This window comes from Somniosus microcephalus, chromosome 12, assembly GCF_052327205.1.
Source record: "Somniosus microcephalus isolate GS21.2 chromosome 12, FLI_Smic_1.0, whole genome shotgun sequence".
NCBI classification, from domain to species: Eukaryota; Metazoa; Chordata; class Chondrichthyes; order Squaliformes; family Somniosidae; genus Somniosus; species Somniosus microcephalus.
This window is the reverse complement of record NC_140998.1, coordinates 68,721,651-68,740,224: the sequence shown is the minus strand read 5'-3', so window position 1 is coordinate 68,740,224 and position 18,574 is coordinate 68,721,651. Positions and strand designations below refer to the sequence as shown.

Sequence of the window (18,574 nt, the reverse complement as noted above, 5' to 3'; positions counted from 1 at the left end):
GGCTCTTTGCGTCCACCTCACAGCTTACTTTTCCACCTAGCTTTGTATCGTCAGCAAACTTGGGTACATTGCACTCAGTTTTTTCATCTAATTCATTAATATAGATTGTAAAGAGCTTAGGCCCAAGCACTGATCCTTGTGGCACCCCACTAGTGACAGCCTGCCAACTGGAAAATGAAGGTTTTATCCCTACTCTGTTTTCTGTCCATTAACCAATCCTCTATCCATGCTAATATATTACCCCCAACCATGAGTCCTTATCTTGCCTAGCAACCTTTTATGTGGCACCTTATGAAATGCCTTTTGGAAATCTAAATATACTACACCCACTGGTTCCCCTTTGTTAAACAGTTTCCCTTTTCTAAAACTAAGTTGACTCTGCCTAATCATATTATGATTTTCTAAGTGCTCTGTTACCACTTCCTTAATAATGGATTTCAGCATTTCCCTTATGAGTGATATCAAGCTAACTGGCCCGTAGTTCCTTGTTTTCTCTCCCCGCCCTTTCTTGAATAGCGGGAATACATTTGCTAACTTCCAATCCACTGGGTCCATTCTAGAATCTAGGACATTTTGGAAGATCACAACCAATGTATCCACTATCTCTGCACCCACCTCTTTTAGAGCCCAAGGATGTAGGCCATCAGGTCCAAGGGATTTGTTGGCTTTTAGTCCCTTTAGTTTCTAAAGTACTTTTTCTCTACTGATATTAACTACTTTAAGTTCCTCACTTTTATTAGCCCCTTGGTTCCCCACTATTTTTGGTATGCTTTTTGTGTCTTTTACTGTGAAGACAAATGTAAAATATTTGTTTAAAGTGGCTGCCATTTCCTTATTCCCCAGTATAATTTCTCCTGTCTCAGCCTCTAAGGGACCAATGCTTACTTTTGCTACTCTCTCCCTTTTTACGTACTTGTAAGAACTCTTACAATCTGTTTTAATATTTCTTGCTAGTTTACTCTCCTATTCTATTTTCTCCCTTCTAATCAATTTTTGGGTCATCCTTTGCTGGTTTGTAAAGCTCTCCCAATCCTCAGGCTTACTACTAAAAAAAATGATAAAAAGAGAGAAGATAGCTTATGAAAACTAGCAAGAAATATAAAAACAGACAGTAAGAGCTTCTACAGGTATATAAAAAGGAAGAGAGTAGCTAAAGTAAACATTGGTCCCCTAGAGGATGAGTCTGGGGAATTAATAATGGGAAACAGGGAAATGGCGGAGACTTTGAACAAATATTTTGTATCGGTCTTCACGGTAGAAGACACTAAAAGCATCCCAATAATGGATAACCAAGGGGCTATTGGGGTGGGGTGGGGGTGGGGGTGGGGGGGGGGGTACTTAAAACAATCCCTATCACTAGAGAGAAAATACTAGGCAAACTAATGGGACTAAAGGTGGACAAGTCCCCTGGACCCGATGGCCTGCATCCTAGAGTCTTAAAAGAGGTGGCTGCAGAGATAGTGGATGCATTGGTTGTAATCTACCAAAATTCCCTGGATTCTGGAGAGCTCCCAGCTGACTGAAAAACTGCAAATGCAACGCCCCTATTTAAGAAAGGAAGGAGACAGAAATCAGGCAGCTATCGGCCAGTTAACCTAACATCTGTCATTGGGAAAAAGCTGGAGTCCATCATTAAGGAAGTGGTAGCAGGACATTTAAAAAATCATAATATAGTCAAACAGAGTCAGCATGGTTTTATGAAAGGGAAATCATGTTTGACAAATTTGCTGGAGTTCTTTGAGGATGTAATGAGCAGGGTGGATAAAGGGGAACCAGTAGATGTTGTTTATTTGGATTTCCAGAAGGTATTCGATAAGGTGCCACATAAAAGGATACTACACAAGATAAGAGCTCACGGGGTTGGGGGTAATATATTAGCATGGATAGAGGATTGGCTAACTAACAGAAAACAGAGAGTCGGGATAAATGGATCATTTTCAGGTTGGCACAGGGATCAGTGCTGGGGCCTCAACTATTTACAATCTATATTAATAACTTGGACGAAGGGACCGAGTGTAATGTAGACAAATTTGCTGATGATACAAAGATAGGTGGGAAAGCAAATTGTGTGGAGGATGCAAAGAATCTCCAAAGGGATATAGATAGGCTAAGTGAGTGGGCAGGAATCTGGCAGATGGAGTATAATGTGGGAGAATGCGAGGTTATCCACGTTGGTAGGAAAAATAAAAAAGCAAATTATTATTTAAATGGGGAGAGATTACAAAATGCTGAGGTACAGAGGGATCTGGGGGCCCTTGTACATGAATCACAAAAAGTTAACATGCAGGTACAGCAAGTAATTAGGAAGACAAATGGAGTGTTGTCCTTTATTGCAAAGGGAATGGAGTATAAAAGTAGGGAAGTCCTGTTACAACTATACAGGGCATTGGTGAGACCACACCTGGAGTACTGCATAGTTTTGGTCTCCTTATTTAAGGAAGGATATATTTGCATTGGAGTGAGTTCAGAGAAGGTTCATGAGGTTGATTCCGGAGATGTTGGGGTCGATTTTAACTCAGGTGCGGGGAATTTTCGGGTTCCCCGAATTTGGTGTTTCCCACACGAATCTAAATGGATGTGTGAGATTGATGCAATTTTAACTCAATTGGCCAATTGATTTCCAACGTGTGGGACTCCTTGGCAAATGAGCATTTCCAGTCAGAAAGTCACATAATATGACGTAATTATTGCTGCTGCATTTAGGGTCTGCAACAAGCCTTGCTTCTTCTGCAGGCTGCCAACCTTTTGGCATTTTCTGATACACTGAGCTGGAAGCAGAATGACAAGAGAAAGACCGAGGTCTGCATCCCGTTTTGACGACGTTGCCCTGTAGGCTTTAGTGGAGGGAGCAGGAGCTCACAAGGAGGTGCTCTTCCCTTCATCAGGGAAGAAGATGCCTCCCCAGCAGACAAAGGCTGCATGGCTGCAAGTGGCAGAGGAGGTCAACTCATTATCAGTAACCCGCAGAACCTGGATTCAATGCAGGAAGAGATTTCATGACCTTCAGCTCACTGGAAAAGTGAGTATGAAGTTCCCATCACTCTCAATCTGATCTCCATTGCCTCTCCTCATCAGCACTCAGCTTTAGCAATCTCTTCCTCCACATCCCACTTGACACTGACATCCATGCACCCTTACCCATTCCCTCTCTCTCTATGCTCACATTCACCTAACTATTCAACTATGCAGCCCTCACACTCCCTATCACCCTGATGCTATGAAAACAATTGACAACAAACGGGGAGGGCCCTTGGCCTTGCCACCTCACTCCATCTTTGTCTCCTTCTAAGCATCTATGCTATGGATTCTCTACACTCACTCCTTCATTCTCACTCCAACTCCACTTGTCTCCCTCATTGCAGGAAAAGAGAGCTCACAATAAAAGAGAACGAGCGAGGACAGGAGGATGGCCACCATCAGTAACCCACCTCACCCCCTGGGAGGAGGCGGTCCTGGAGATCGTAGGACTGGAGGATGAGGCGCAAGTGGGGGACGGACAGACAGGTGCAACACAGCAAGCTGGTGACAGAATAGTTTTCCATCTCTCTCATTGACATTGCATGAGTCGCTGATAATGATTCTGAAGCTATAACAGATGGACCTATGATCATCTGCAATATGCAATGTGCATGTAACCTTGACCTCACATCTCTAACTCTTTCCTTTACTCCCCGACAGGACCATCAAGAGCCCCCGTCCCCACTGTCCAGGAGGAAGAGCCTGAGCTTCCAGACTCCTCAGAGGAATCTGCAACCTCTGAGGGTGCAGCGTCAGCAGAATTCAGCGCACCCAGCACCAGTGCAGGCACTCACACCTCGGTGGGACCTTCGGGACATAGAGTAGTGTTGTCACCTGGTGTATCACAGCTCACAAGTGAGCATCAGCTGTTTGTTGAGACAGGGACAGCAGTGGAAACTGCTAGTCGGAGGGCGCAGGACTCTGCCAGCTCGGCTCAGCTGCATGTTGACCCTCTGCCTCTGGGTCCATCCATAACATCAGTGGGGCTGGAACTCCAGGAACAGATGTAGGAGTCTCTGGCAGGTTTTGTCTCCAGGGTCGATGTGAGTGTGGAGCGAATGGAGGAGTCCATAGCGAACATGAGCAGAGCCTTTGTGGAATCATTGGCGCATGAACGCATTACCATGGAAAGGATAGCAACCTCCATGGAGGAGATAAGTCGCCAGGGTATGGAAAACATGGTGAGTGTTCATAATAGAATGGCATCTCTTGAGGAGCGATGGGCATCTATTGAACAGAGAAACCAGACCTTCATAGAAGTCCTTCTGAGTAGGACTGCCAGTGCAGATACGGGTCCCCATGGCCCCCTGATGTGCAGCAAGGTGCTCTCAAGCCACTTCCAAGCGCTGGCCCCTTCTGGCCTATGCAGCGTCAGGTGGGTGAGCAGCAGCCTGGCGCTCCTGTTGCTGCTGCTGTTGTTCTTGGTTCTGCTGGTGCCATGGCTGGTGTTCGAGCTCATCTAATGCCCAGAAGGGAAGGAAATAAATGGCTCCCATGCTTCTGGTATATGCCTCCGTTGAGGAAGCGCTGAGTGAAGGTGGCGAGCGGGGTTTCCCAGGAGGTCACACTGGAGATGTGTGTGAGGCTCCAACCTTCCACTGGTGTGGTTAAGCCTGGTAAAAGTTGCCCCAGGCCTGAAACAACAAAGTCCTGCCACCTGCAAATGATGACTGATCAAATCTCCTCTTTAATGGTTGACCTGCAGCTGATAGTCAGCAAGCCAATAGTGCTCACGCCAGGTTTCACAGGCGTGTTTTACGTGGGAAAAGGGTTAAAAATGCAAGGGCCTTTTGAAATGGGATTATAAAGGCCAATTATTGCCGAGTAAGGGTCTTAAAGACCAGTCCTGCCTGTTGGAGGCGGGATTGATTCGGAACCATCAGACACACCTGGGATAAAATGGCTCGGGGTCGGGAACCAGGTGGTGGGTGGGGGGGGGGTCCCGACCCCCAGTTTTTGTGATTTTAACCCCCCACACGCCTCAAAGCCCGCCTCACGGCTGAGTTAAAATCGACCCCGTTGTCTTATGAAGAAAGGTTGAGCAGGCTGGGCCTATACTCTTTGGAGGGGATCTTATTGAAACATATAAGATTCTGAAGGGGCTTGGCAGGGTAGACGCAGAGAGGATGTTTCCCCTCGTGGGGGAATCTAGAACTAGGGGCATAATTTCAGAATAAGGGGGCACCCATTTAAAACGGAAATGAGGAGGAATTTCTTTGGAATTCTCTTCCCCAGAGAGCTGTGGAGGCTGGGTCATTGAATATATTTAAGGTGGAGATAGACAGATTTTTGAATGGTGAGGGAGTCAAGGGTTATGGGGAGCGGGCAGGGAAGTGGAGTCAAGCCAAGATCAGATCTTATTTTATGGTGGAGCAGTCTCGAGGGGCCAAATGACCTACTCCTGCTCCTACATCTTATAAGAACATAAGAACATAAGAAATAGGGGCAGGAATAGGCCACTTGGCCCCTCGAGCCTGCTCCGACATTCAATAAGATCATGGCTGATCTTTGACTCAAAACAACTTCCCTGCCCTTCCCCATAACCCTTCACTCCCTTATCTTGCAAAAATTTGTCTATCTCCACCTTAAATGTATTTAATGACCCAGCCTCCACAGTTCTCTAGGGCAGAGAATTCCACAGATTTACGACCCTCTGAGAGAAGAAATTCCTCCTTTATCTCAGTTCTAAAAGGGCGACCCTTTATTCTAAAACGGTGCCCCCGCGTTCTAGATTTCCCCATGAGGGGAAACATCCTCTCTGCATCTACCCTGTCGAGCCCCCTCAGTATCTTATATGTTTCAATAAGATCCCCTCTCATTCTTCTAAATTCCAATAAATATAGGCCCAGCCTGCTCAACCTTTCCTCATAAGTCAACCCCCTCTTCTCTGGAATTAACCTACTGAATCGTCTCTGAACTGCCTCCAATGCAAGTATATCCTTCCTTAAATAAGGAGACCAAAACTGTACGCAGTACTCGAGGTGTGGTCTCACCAATACCCTGTACAGTTGTAGCAGGACTTCCCTGCTTTTATACTCCAACCCCTTTGAAATAAAGGCCAACATTCCATTTGCATTTTTGATTACTTGCTGTACCTGCATGCTAACTTTTTGTAGTTGAGGTGAATAGCATAGACACATTCAAGGGGAAGCTGGATAAGCACTTGAGGGAGAAAGGAATAGAAGGATATGTTGATGGAGTTAGATGAAGAAGGGTGCGAGGAGATTCGTGTTGAGCATAAACACTGAATGGCCTGTTTCTGTGCTGTAAGTACTTTGTACTTTGCAATACAAATTTAACTTGGAAAATTGGAGTAGAGGGATAGCTGCTTTCTTCCTTTAGAAGAGGAAACTAAAAACTTAGATGACTGGTCCATGTGATCTCCTGGACTGATTTTCAAAATCTGTCATTTCTGGTTAAATCAATGAAGAAATATATTTTCCATTTTATGGAAATGACTAAAAGTGGAAGTAATGATAAATTATTTAGAAAGTTTTTAGAATTATTTAGGAAATGGTTCTTCTGCTTATATATATTGAGTAGCATTACAGTCAGCTGGATGAAATTACTTTCTCTGTATATAGAAAAAGAGAAAAACAACTCATCCCAACTCATTTCTTCAAATTCCTATGTGGGGTTTGCATTAACACACACTTCCCCTAACATGTTTAATTTATTAAGGTGAAGTAAGATATTAAAAATTGAATTTAATAAGGTAAAACAAACCAGGATTCATCTATAACACCAATATATAAAATGGAGGGAATAGGTTAATTTGTACTCTGAGTTGAACAATAGAAGTCTGTAAAAGTTGTATAAACCCAGATAAGGTTTAAACAGGACTACGGGTTAACTGCTGAGAGATTAAAACTGTCAAAACAACCCCTTAGAAAGAGGGAGAGATATATGGGTTCGGCCACGCGAGTCGACACCCTTGCACTTAAGGGTTTGTTAAGTGTGAAGCTCAATAGGGTTCTATTCTTTTAACTAACTAAAGTGTTTTTGCTCTGTAGAAATAATTCAAGAGAGAGAGACAGAAAGTCTGCAGATTGCCCGCTTTGGAAAGATCTACTATCTTAGAGAAATACTTAGAAAGACCAAGCCATCTGACAACAGCAAATGGACGATCGTAAAGTAATAAAATTGAGGCCCGGGTCATGAGAAAGTAACAAGACCAACTGATAACGAAATGTGAGATTTGTAAGCGACTGGAAGAATGGAATGTCATGGTTTTATAATTACAATTTAACTATAATTCTGTATATGTTAATAAGCTTATCCCCGCCTTTAGGGCAGGGCCTTAAGTTTTGTATAACTGTGAGAACCTCAAGAGATTCGGTGGAGTTGGAGCCTTGTGTTGGGACGCAAGAGCCATAGCTCCCCAGGCCTGAATAAACCGTTTTTACTTCAATTATTGGGTCTGTCTTTCTTACAACAAGCCAGTGTTGTCGACTTTGTATATCACTTAGTCCACACTTTGGGGGCTTACATCAATTGGCGACGAGGATGGGATGGGCGTTCTGAACCAGACTCTCGGACAGCGTTAACCTAAGACGGGTGAGTATGTTTTAATTACCACCTGTAAAATTAGGGGTTAACTGCTGGTGAGACGTTGAGTCAGAATCGACGTATAAAAGAACTATAAAAAGAAAGACACCTTTAATTGAAGGCGGTTAAAAAGTAAACTGCAGTAGGGGTAGGGGCAGGTAGTTCCCTACCAACCTTTGGGACAGGTAGTTCCCTAAGGACCGTGAGGCGGGAAAACCTCGGTAGGGACAGGTAGTTCCCTACCAACCTTTGGGACAGGTAGTTCCCTAAGGACCGTGAGGCGGGAAAACCTCAGTAGGGACAGGTAGTTCCCTACCAACCTTTGGGACAGGTAGTTCCCTAAGGACCGTGAGGCGGGAAAACCTCAGTAGGGACAGGTAGTTCCCTACCAACCTTTGGGACAGGTAGTTCCCTAAGGACCGTGAGGCGGGAAAACCTCGGTAGGGGCAGGTAGTTTCCTACCAACCTTTGGGACAGGTAGTTCCCTAAAATCCGTGAGACGGTGAAATCTCAACAATTGAATGAATGGGTGCACCGTGGTGAGTGAATGAGATAAAACCCTACGGTCATAAAGAGGTTAGAACGGACAAGGGTGAGGTCTGTCCCCAGCACCTAGCCTGAGCCTGAATTAAGAGGACAGCAGTCCCACGTGACGGCCAGGATCAAGTAGGATGCCGGGAGCTACAGACCCCACGGTACCAAAACCTCGGGACTAAGGGGTTGGTGTGTGTCTAACGAAAACGGAGTGACTAATAGAAAGCAAGAAATGAACGAAGGTGACGCTATAGTGGCGAACAACGTAGCGTACAAACCTAATTCCCCAACATCGTGAATTATGCGTGAAACGTAGCCGATAGTATGACTAGAAGGGTGACCGAAGTTTCCCTGGGGGAAATATGGGGAGACCCGGGAACTGCAACGCGCTACGTCTTTGACAAAAGCAAAAAAAACTCATAGAGAAAATGAAGAAGGCAGGGTGGGACCCGGACGATAAACCGGAGGTACAGAGAGAATGGTGGAAGAAACAGACAAAGGATAAATTAGAAAAGGCACACCTTATTGTAGCTGCATGCTATAATTGGGAATGCCTGTTCCAAAGAGAGGAGCATAAACACTACCCAGTAGCCGCGATAGCCCCTACCCCGGAAGACTCTCGGGAGAGCCTATACCCAGAGACCACGAGGCGGGGGACGACCGAATGCCCTCCCCCGTATGTAGGACTCAGTTCGGGAGGCCAGGAATCGGCTCCAATGGCACCGATAGCTTTGCAGTATACCCCAGCAGTCCAGGCAGTCCCGGCGGCAGGCGCGAACCCAGCAGTCCCAGCCAGACCGGCTACAACAGCGCTGATTTATACACCATTGAGCCTGCAAGATCGGGTAACGCTCCTCAATGACCTGCCAGCTTTGAGACACCGCCAGAATAATCAGGGGTTTTGGCACAAACTGCGCGAAATACGCATAAATCATGCCCTGCATAACATAGATATCGACCAATTGGTGCGAGCTAAATGCCCTGAAGAACAGTGGAGACTGGTAGTAGGAAATCACGGGAATGGTCAGTGGGCCACAGCAACGGGACAAACACTTCAGCAGTTAAATAATGAATTCGATCAATATAAGGCGGCGGTAGAGGCCGCTATGGGGCAAGCCCCCGTCAATTGGGCAGCTATAAGTGGAATCACACAAAAAAAGGGAGAAAGCGCCATCGATTATGGGAAACGAAAGTGGGCGGCCTTTGAGGGGAACTGTGGAATTCCGGGCCCCCTAAACAAAGACAACGCTTGCTTCCTGCAGACCTTTAAACAAGGATTAAGTTCGATGCATCAGAATGCAATAAAGATGGGGCTAGTGGTCCACAATACTTGGGATGATTTAATCCAGTGGGCGTGTGAAGTAGACAATCAGGCCCAAGAACAGTCTAAACTAAAGATAGCTGTCCTAAAGACAGATAGCGACGAGGAAGGTGCAGTACACATAGCGGCGTGTTACGGGTGCGGGCAGGAGGGCCACATAAAAAAAGATTGCCAGAAGCAACAAACGGAGGGAGGTAACCAGACATCACAGAAACAGGAATCCTGCCGTAATTGCGGGAGAACAGGGCATAGGCAACAAAATTGTTGGAGGAAAGGAGGAGGAAAGGAAGGTCAGGGACCCAGACAAGGAGGAAAGCCGGGGTTTAACACTAGAGAGACTGCGACTAGTGAAGAGGATGTGGCAAAATTGATTAAGAAGGGAATACAGGAGTGGGAAGATGAAAAGGAGCGGGAGGAAAAGAGAAGAAAGAGTAGGAGGTCTAAAAAGAGACGATTCTTCAGACGCCTCAGAAGGAGAGGACATAGAGGAATTGGCGAAGAAAGTAGAGAAACTGGTTAAGCAAATGAAAAAGGGTAGCGCCTGAAGGGTAGCGGCCCTCGGAGACCCGGCAAAGGGGGACCCGAGAATGTTTATTGGCGCGCTGATAGGGGGCCGACAGTGCGATATGCTGGTAGACACAGGGGCCTCGATATCTGTGACAAATTTGCCTTTGCCACGAACTAAGACGAGCATGTTTATTTCGGGCATAGGCGGAGTTAAAATTAAAGCATGGAAAAGTGAGACAATATTATTAGACTTAGGGAAAATTGCTATACCAACAAGTTTTTGGATCTGTGAAAATGCTGAGGGAACCATTATGGGAATAGACATATTAAGGGAAGTGGGAGTTTTAATCGACCCCAAGCGGGACAAACTGTTATGGCCAGATAATCATAAGGAGGAGAGGAATAAGTCCAAGAGACCCAAGACAGCGTGTGCCATCAGCGCTATCAAAGTGATAGACCCCAAGTGGGATGAAAAGGGGAGGTGGGAGGAATTGTGCCATCAATTCCCCGAAGTATGGGCCACACATAAGCAGGACTGCGGGCTGGTTAAAATGAATCCCGTTAGAGTCCCTGGACCATCCCACCGACCCCATAAACAGTATCCACTCAAAGCGGAGGCACAGATAGCCGTGCGGGGCATTGTATTGGAGTTAGTTAAGCAGGGAATCTTGCGAGAAACAGTATCTGACACTAACTCTCCTGTGTGGCCCGTAAAGAAACCGGACACCTCATATCGACTCACAATCGATTATACGGCCCTGAATAAAGTAACTCCCAAAGAATATCCAATTGTGGCGAGTCCAGCCACTATCTTTAACGGCTTAAAGCCCGAGCATAAAATATTCACTGTGCTAGACATCGCAAACGGATTCTGGTCGATTCCTCTGCATGAGGAATCACAAGAAAAGTTTGCTTTCACCGTAGACAACAAGCAGTATACGTGGACACGAGTTCCACAGGGATTCCATAATAGCCCCGCCATCTTTCATCGCCACATGGCTAAAGCTTTGGAAAACATAGATTTAGAGGAAGAAAACAGTACCCTCTTGCAGTATGTAGATGACCTCCTAATCGCATCTGACACCCACGAAGGGCATAGGGAGGCTTTAACAAAAGTTCTCTCAGCCCTGCGGGAGGCGGGGTTTAAGGCAAACCCTGCCAAAGCTCAGATCGGGAAATCAGAAGTCATGTACCTGGGGTATAGGGTCAGTATGGGAAAGAGGGCTATGCCAGAGGAAAGGAAAGAGGCAATCAGCCGAATGCCTAGACCCATAGATGTGAGAGGAGTACGACAGGTGCTCGGTCTCTTTAACTTCAGCAGGAACTTTATAGAGGGCTTTTCGCGCATGGCAGCACCCCTGTATGAATTAACAAAAGGGGGTAGGGCAGCGGAAGAACCCATTGAGTGGATGGCAATACAGGAAGAAGCATTCTCAAAGCTTAAACGCGCCTTAACCACTGCACCCGCGCTAGGATTGCCGGACCAGAGAAGACCGTATCACATATTCTGTCATAACCATGACGGACATTATAGCGCCGTAGTAGCTCAGGAGCACGGAGGAAGCATGAGAGCGGTAGCCTATTACTCAACAAGGCGATCCCCCATCGTGGCAGGTATGCCCCGCTGTGTGGCCGCTATAGACTGCGCTAGATGGGCAGTACAAATCAGTGAACCAATCATAATGGCCGGAGAGATTGTGCTACACACCCAGCACACCCTGGTAGAACTACTAAATAAGGGACGATTAAAGTCTGTCTCGACCGCTCGGCGAGCAGCCTGGGAGGCGGTACTCTTACCCAGGAACAAGTCCGTGCAGATAGTCAGGGACATGAGGCAGAACCCCGCCTCCATGATGATCCTGGAAGGGGAGGACCACCAATGTATGAATGAGGAGGTGCCAGAGAATGATATAGATAGAATAAGGGAAATACCCCTGGCTGAGGCCGACTTAGAATTATACGTAGATGGATCCCGGAAGTACGTGCAGGGAAAGCCGAGGACAGGCTGGGCGGTGGTGGATGTGGATGGGACAGTGTTACAAGCAGGGACCCTCTCCGGGGATAACTCCGCCCAAGTAGCCGAACTGACCGCTCTAACGAAAGCCCTGAGGATGGCCGAGGGAAAAAGAGCCAATATATACACGGATAGCCGCTATGCCTTTGGGGTAGTGCATGACTACATGGCCTCCTGGAGTTGGAGGGGATATGTCACTTCTGGGGGAGCTCCCATCCAGCATTTAAACTTAGTAAAATCATTAGTGGAAGCTGCGCACGGGCCAATGGAAGTAGCTGTAGTAAAGGTCAAAGCACACACCAAAGGCAAGACCCCCCAAGAACAGGGAAACAGGGCAGCAGATTTAGCCGCCAAAGCCATAATTGAGGGATCCTGTGCCTGCACAAAAGAAACCGAAAGCGCCCCAGTACCCCTTGTGCCTGTCGAGTATAATATTGTCAAACTGCACCAAAACATACCAGAGACCGAATTAAAAATCTGGAAAGAGAAGGGGGCGGAGCAATCAAGGGATGGGGTCTGGAGAAAGGAAGGTCAGGTCTGTGCACCCAGCTGCATTCAACAGGAAATAATGAGGTTGTATCATGGGTTGGCCCACACCGGAACCAGCCGAATGACAGATAACTTGAGCCGATGCTGGTGGTGGCCCGGACTCTCAAACAGTGTGAGAAAGTACTGCAAGGATTGCCACATCTGTGCACAATGCAATACCGGGAAGCCAGTGAAAGTAAAGTGGGGTAGACAGCCGAGGCCAAAGGGACCCTGGGAGAAAATACAAATTGACTTCACGGGACCCCTAATTAAGAGCAAAGGAAGGATGTATTGCTTGGTGATAATTGACCAGTTTACCCGGTGGGTGGAGGCTTTCGCCACCCGGAACTGTACTGCAAGTACAGTAGCCCGGATCATGGCAGAAGAAATAATACCTAGGTGGGGAATCCCTTTACAAGTAGATTCAGATAATGGGACACACTTCACTGGCAAGGTAATGAAGGAAGCCTGTGCTCTGCTAGGAGTAAAACAGAGATTCCATATACCGTACCATCCGGAGAGTTCAGGCATGGTAGAGAGGATGAACCGGACACTCAAGCGATCCCTCACTAAAGCAATTGAAGAAACAGGACAAGGTTGGGCAGAGCTGCTACCCGCGATTTTAATGAGACTGAGAGCTACACCAAATAGGATAACCGGATTAACCCCTTTCGAATTAATGACCGGACGGGCAATGGCCCTCCCCGAAGGAGTAGCCACCGGGGAGGGGGATGTAGTACCATTGAAAGACCGAATTGGTAGGTTCGTGAAACAACTGTGCACGGAACTACATGGGTTAAGACAGGAGGCCAGAGACCAGCAGATAATTCGGGACCTAGAAAAGGACGCAGAGGAACAAAAAAGGGTATTACCCGGGGTGGGGAGCCAGGTAATGTCTAAAATCCTACCGGTAAAACCGGGACTAAGACTCCGGTGGGAAGGACCCTACGAGGTGCTAATGACCAGTGATACATGTGCATGTATAGATATACAAGGCACGGGAAAAGGGAGGTGGAAACACTGGACACAGTTGAAATTATATAAGAGAGCCAATGAGTAGTCCGGAAATTGTACTTTACAGCGAGAGCGAGGACTACCGGCTTAGAGTCCAGCAGGAGAGAGACGACCTCATATTCGCATTAGTAGCGTCATGCTGTGTGGTGATAGTAGTATTCTTTGTAGTTTATATATTTATATACCTCTGGGAAGTTAACCAGGAACAGAGGGGCGTGCCACCACCAGTGAACCAACCAGGAGAAAGGATGGAATTAGTGAGGAGAAACTGAAACTTAGAATAAGTATAACCACTCATTATAGGGTTCCGAGGAACCAGAAGTCTTAGTATAAATTAAACGACTGTGGAATTGCGGTGCGCATGTTGGGGCGATATAGAGCCCGAAGTAGTAGGAGTAATAGGATTGGATTAACCAATTGCTGGTGACGACCAGCCTTGTATTTTCACAGAACCTATCGGAGAAGGAACCAGAACGACAGAGACAGCCAACAGGCAACAAACAGAATGATTACCTTTTTATTTTTTGGCCTTTTGAGCCTAAGAGCGCCCGACAATGTGGAAGGGAAACCCGCAAGCGCGGGGAACAGTTACCTGTACATGTCCTGGAAGTACGCCAGTCAGTTAAACCTCTCGAGTTGTTGGGTTTGCACCAGGATCCCAACACACTCAAAGGGAGGGATTCCCTTGGTAGCGGGCACGGGGTATGAGTATCCTGAAATAGTCGAGTGGCTGATCAGGCAGAACACAAGTTCCGGCAACTATTCCTGGTTAAACAACATGTGCACGAAGATGTGGAGGACAGCCGGATACTCAATGAACAGATTTGAGGGCTGGTACCTGACTTCTTTCGATGCAAACGAACCACCTCCCGCATTGATACTGGTGGGGGAGCACCGGGGAGGGTGGTGTCTAAACAAAACCAGGAGCAAGGGACAGTTCATGGGGTGGAGTCTTTGTGATAACTTCATTGAAGTAGAGGCAATCTCTAGGACCAGAAATGGAGTGGTCACTCCAGTAGGGGATCTTATTTCCCTAGATTGGACTAATGTGAGTAATAAAACCAGCGGAGGAAAGTGGGGCAAAGGAAAAACCGCACAGCATTCATGGAGGGACATGTTCAGAGTCAATAAGACCGTACACGCCTATAATGGCACGTATTTTATATGCGGGGAGAGAGCATACCCCTGGCTGCCACATGACTGGAGAGGATCATGCTACCTAGGCTTTGTACGGCCAGGTGTAACCCACTATGGAACCCTAACCGACGCACAACAAGAGGTTCCGGTGGGCAGGAGCAAGCGGGCGGTACAAACCTGGGAAAAGGTTATGGCTATGATGTGGCCTTTCTATGGGGTACACAGGGCCCTTCATGAAATAGATCAATTAAATACATTATTGGAACAAGTGGCCAATGATACAGCCGGGATAGCCAGATCAATAAATGAGGAACTGGTGGCCACGCGCACTGTATCAATGCAGAACCGGATGGCCTTAGACTACTTATTAGCTAAAGAAGGAGGAACGTGTGCTCTAATAGGGCCATCATGCTGTACATACATCCCAGATAACTCAGAAGAGATTGAAAATCTCGCTAATCACATCCAGGAGGTGGCCAGGAAAACTAGAGGCTCCCCCACTTCCTCATATTTTGACAATTGGGGATCAGGATGGTCGGGGACTTTGGGCGCCTCGGTGGTACAAGGCATAATGATATTCCTCTTGATTGTTATTCTGATATATTGTGTATTTTTATTTATCCAGTGCCTTTGTGCCAGAATGAGTAAGGCCGAAATTGGTGCGGTGAAAGAAGTAGAGCCTGAGGAGGGGCAGGTAGCGATGTTAAGAATGGACAACTCCCCTGCCTCTCCAAGGCAAATGGTGTGAGACGCGATGGGAAGCCCTGAAATTATGTGGGATTAATTGGGCATGGTAATTAAAGACCGGGCCGGCCAACCGTAAGATGGAGGTGGCAGAAGGAGGGTGGCAGAAGGAGGGTGGTGAATGAGGACTGGTGTGTGATGACAGTCTCGAATTGGCACGTCACACACCCCACGTGGGAATGAGGGACAGGCTTGAGCAGGAAAGCCTCAACCATTAGTGTAGGGTCTAAGGGGCCCCAGGAATGGTTACACCGGACGGAGTGCATAAAGGAAAGCCCACCCTAAAGGAAAGACCACCGTAAAGGAAAGACCACCATACCACAGAGGGGGAAGTCGGCCTCCAAATTGATAAGATATATATATACAGGTATAACTTAAACTGGTAGAAGGCCAGGGAGTGCACGCTCTGGCAGACACCAGGAAGTGGAAATACACGTTGACCTGTTTGGAGCAATTGTCCAAAGGTCAAAAGGGGGGACTGAAGTAAGATATTAAAAATTGGATTTAATAAGGTAAAACAAACCAGGATTCATCTATAACACCAATATATAAAATGGAGGGAATAGGTTAATTTGTGCTCTGAGTTGAACAATAGAAGTCTGTAAAAGTTGTATAAACCCAGATAAGGTTTAAACAGGACTACGGGTTAACTGCTGAGAGATTAAAACTGTCAAAACAACCCCTTAGAAAGAGGGAGAGATATATGGGTTCGGCCACGCGAGTCGACACCCTTGCACTTAAGGGTTTGTTAAGTGTGAAGCTCAATAGGGTTCTATTCTTTTAACTAACTAAAGTGTTTTTGCTCTGTAGAAATAATTCAAGAGAGAGAGACAGAAAGTCTGCGGATTGCCCGCTTTGGAAAGATCTACTATCTTAGAGAAATACTTAGAAAGACCAAGCCATCTGACAACAGCAAATGGACGATCGTAAAGTAATAAAATTGAGGCCCGGGTCATGAGAAAGTAACAAGACCAACTGATAACGAAATGTGAGATTTGTAAGCGACTGGAAGAATGGAATGTCATGGTTTTATAATTACAATTTAACTATAATTCTGTATATGTTAATAAGCTTATCCCCGCCTTTAGGGCAGGGCCTTAAGTTTTGTATAACTGTGAGAACCTCAAGAGATTCGGTGGAGTTGGAGCCTTGTGTTGGGACGCAAGAGCCATAGCTCCCCAGGCCTGAATAAACCGTTTTTACTTCAATTATTGGGTCTGTCTTTCTTACAACAAGCCAGTGTTGTCGACTTTGTATATCACTTAGTCCACACTTTGGGGGCTTACATCAAAGGGAAATTACCACTGCTAAAATTTTTGAAGAGAAGAAACTCTATAAATTTTTCCCCGACAACCCTGCTGCCCCCCAAAAGGCAATCAATCTTAAATGTCAGTCTGCTGTTACAACCACAGCCCATGCTATCAATCTAATACTACAATTTATAGTATTCAACCTGGTTGCATTTCACAAATAAAATTGCTATTGGCCCCAGAATTGAAATGGCTCTTCTCAAAGCCACAAATGACATCCTATTTGACTGTGACCATGGTAAACTATCCCTCCTCCTCCTTCTGGACCTGCCTGCAGCCTTTGACATGGTTGACCACACCATCCTCCTCCAGCGTCTCTCCACCATCGTCCAGCTGGGCACAATGGGGACAATATAATTTAAGTGGAAAATTTAAGATATGTTTTGCTCAGAGCCCATACGATCTGAGCATGTGCAGTGCGCACAATTTCCCAGTGCGCACAATTTCCCAGGAGGCATAAGCAGAATTTAGTCAAGGCAATTACTGGAATGTTTTTCTTCAGCTTCCAACAGTATTGCTTGTTTTTTTTCTCAATTATTTGAAGAAATTATAGAGGACAAATTTTAAAAGCTTTGTTCAAATCAAGCTTATATTGAGTGTTTGTTTTAAACAGGGAGGTTTTGTATGTGTGTGCGAGAGAGAGAAAAAGAGACTGTGCTGATTGCACGTCTGTTAGAACTTTAGTTTATGTTGGTATGCTTGTTGTTTGTGAGCATCCCTAGAGGCCCAGGCACTAAGAATTATCACCAGTGCTAAACCGGCACTGAAGTTTGCGGGCATCGCTGCATTCGCCGCGCCCGGGCGCTAACCCCTGAGCACCCCGTTAGCGCCCCCGCCAGGCGCTAATGGGAGGCGGTAACATACCGAATTTTGCTGCCCACGCGTTTGCATGTGAGGCGCAAGTAGCTTTGCCTGTGTTGCCCGACTTGTCATCGAGAGTCACATATGAAGTATAGTTATTTGGGCAAAGTACCAGAAAGTGGCGGGCTGTTTTGGAATTATATCCCAGCACGAGACATCCCTTCAGGAGAACAGGCCAGAAACATGGAGAGGAAGGAAGGGACCAGAAAAAGCTGAAAATACACAGAAGGTTAGCGTCTGAAATAAAAAGATAGGGTAACCTTTCATCGGAACTGGGGTCCCATCCAAGGTATTAACTTAGTTTTCTCGTTCAGATGCTGAATGACCTGCTATGCATTTCCAGCATTCAGTTTTTCTTTTTCTCTCTACATTTTGTCTCTGAGTGCTTCAATACTGCGCCGATTATTCATCTGAATACGCTAAAAATACTCGGCGCTGATGCATGTCCTTTTTTTATTGACTGTAACCAGCTTTGTGGTTAAAATGTTACGCATGGAGAATGCAACCACTGTACATTCCTGTCAATCGATTATTAAAAATGTACCATTCCCAGCAAAACTAGAATTGGCATATAATCTAACCAGCATTTAGAAAAGCTTTAAGAGACTTTGGGACAATTATGAGATTGCATCATATCTTATTAAGCAACCAAGAGATGTCAGAACTGTTACACAATTACCAGTATTGGCAGAAAGGCACTAAACATACTTGGTGGTTTTCAATTTGAGACAGATGAAGGCAAGACTGATATATAATTGTTCTTACCAAGATAGAACAATGTTGTGTTGGAGAGGTTAATGAGAACTCTGAACACTATGGCCTAAATTTCCACTGGCTACAATCCTGGAACTTACACCAAAATTGCGTCCCATGGTGTCCTCCAGTGCTGACCCTGGCCGAGTATGCAGGGTCAGGCAGAGGTCACTGAATTAGCATGGAGCTGTATTGCACCAAAGTAGATTAAGTTTAGCATATTTAGCTGAATAATGTGTGCAGCTGGAGGTAGTTGGCTTTCTTGGTTTCAAATATTGTGTTTTC

General features: G+C 46.1%; 1 long non-coding RNA gene across 1 annotated transcript; it reads left to right on the top strand.

Annotated features, from left to right (window-relative positions):
* Positions 1–13,818: 13,818 nt before the first annotated feature.
* Positions 13,819–16,573, top strand: LOC147109265 (uncharacterized). Its single transcript, XR_015080206.1, has 2 exons — positions 13,819–15,365; positions 16,176–16,573. It is a non-coding gene; the product is annotated as an uncharacterized LOC147109265 (long non-coding RNA).
* The last annotated feature ends 2,001 nt before the right edge of the window (positions 16,574–18,574 follow it).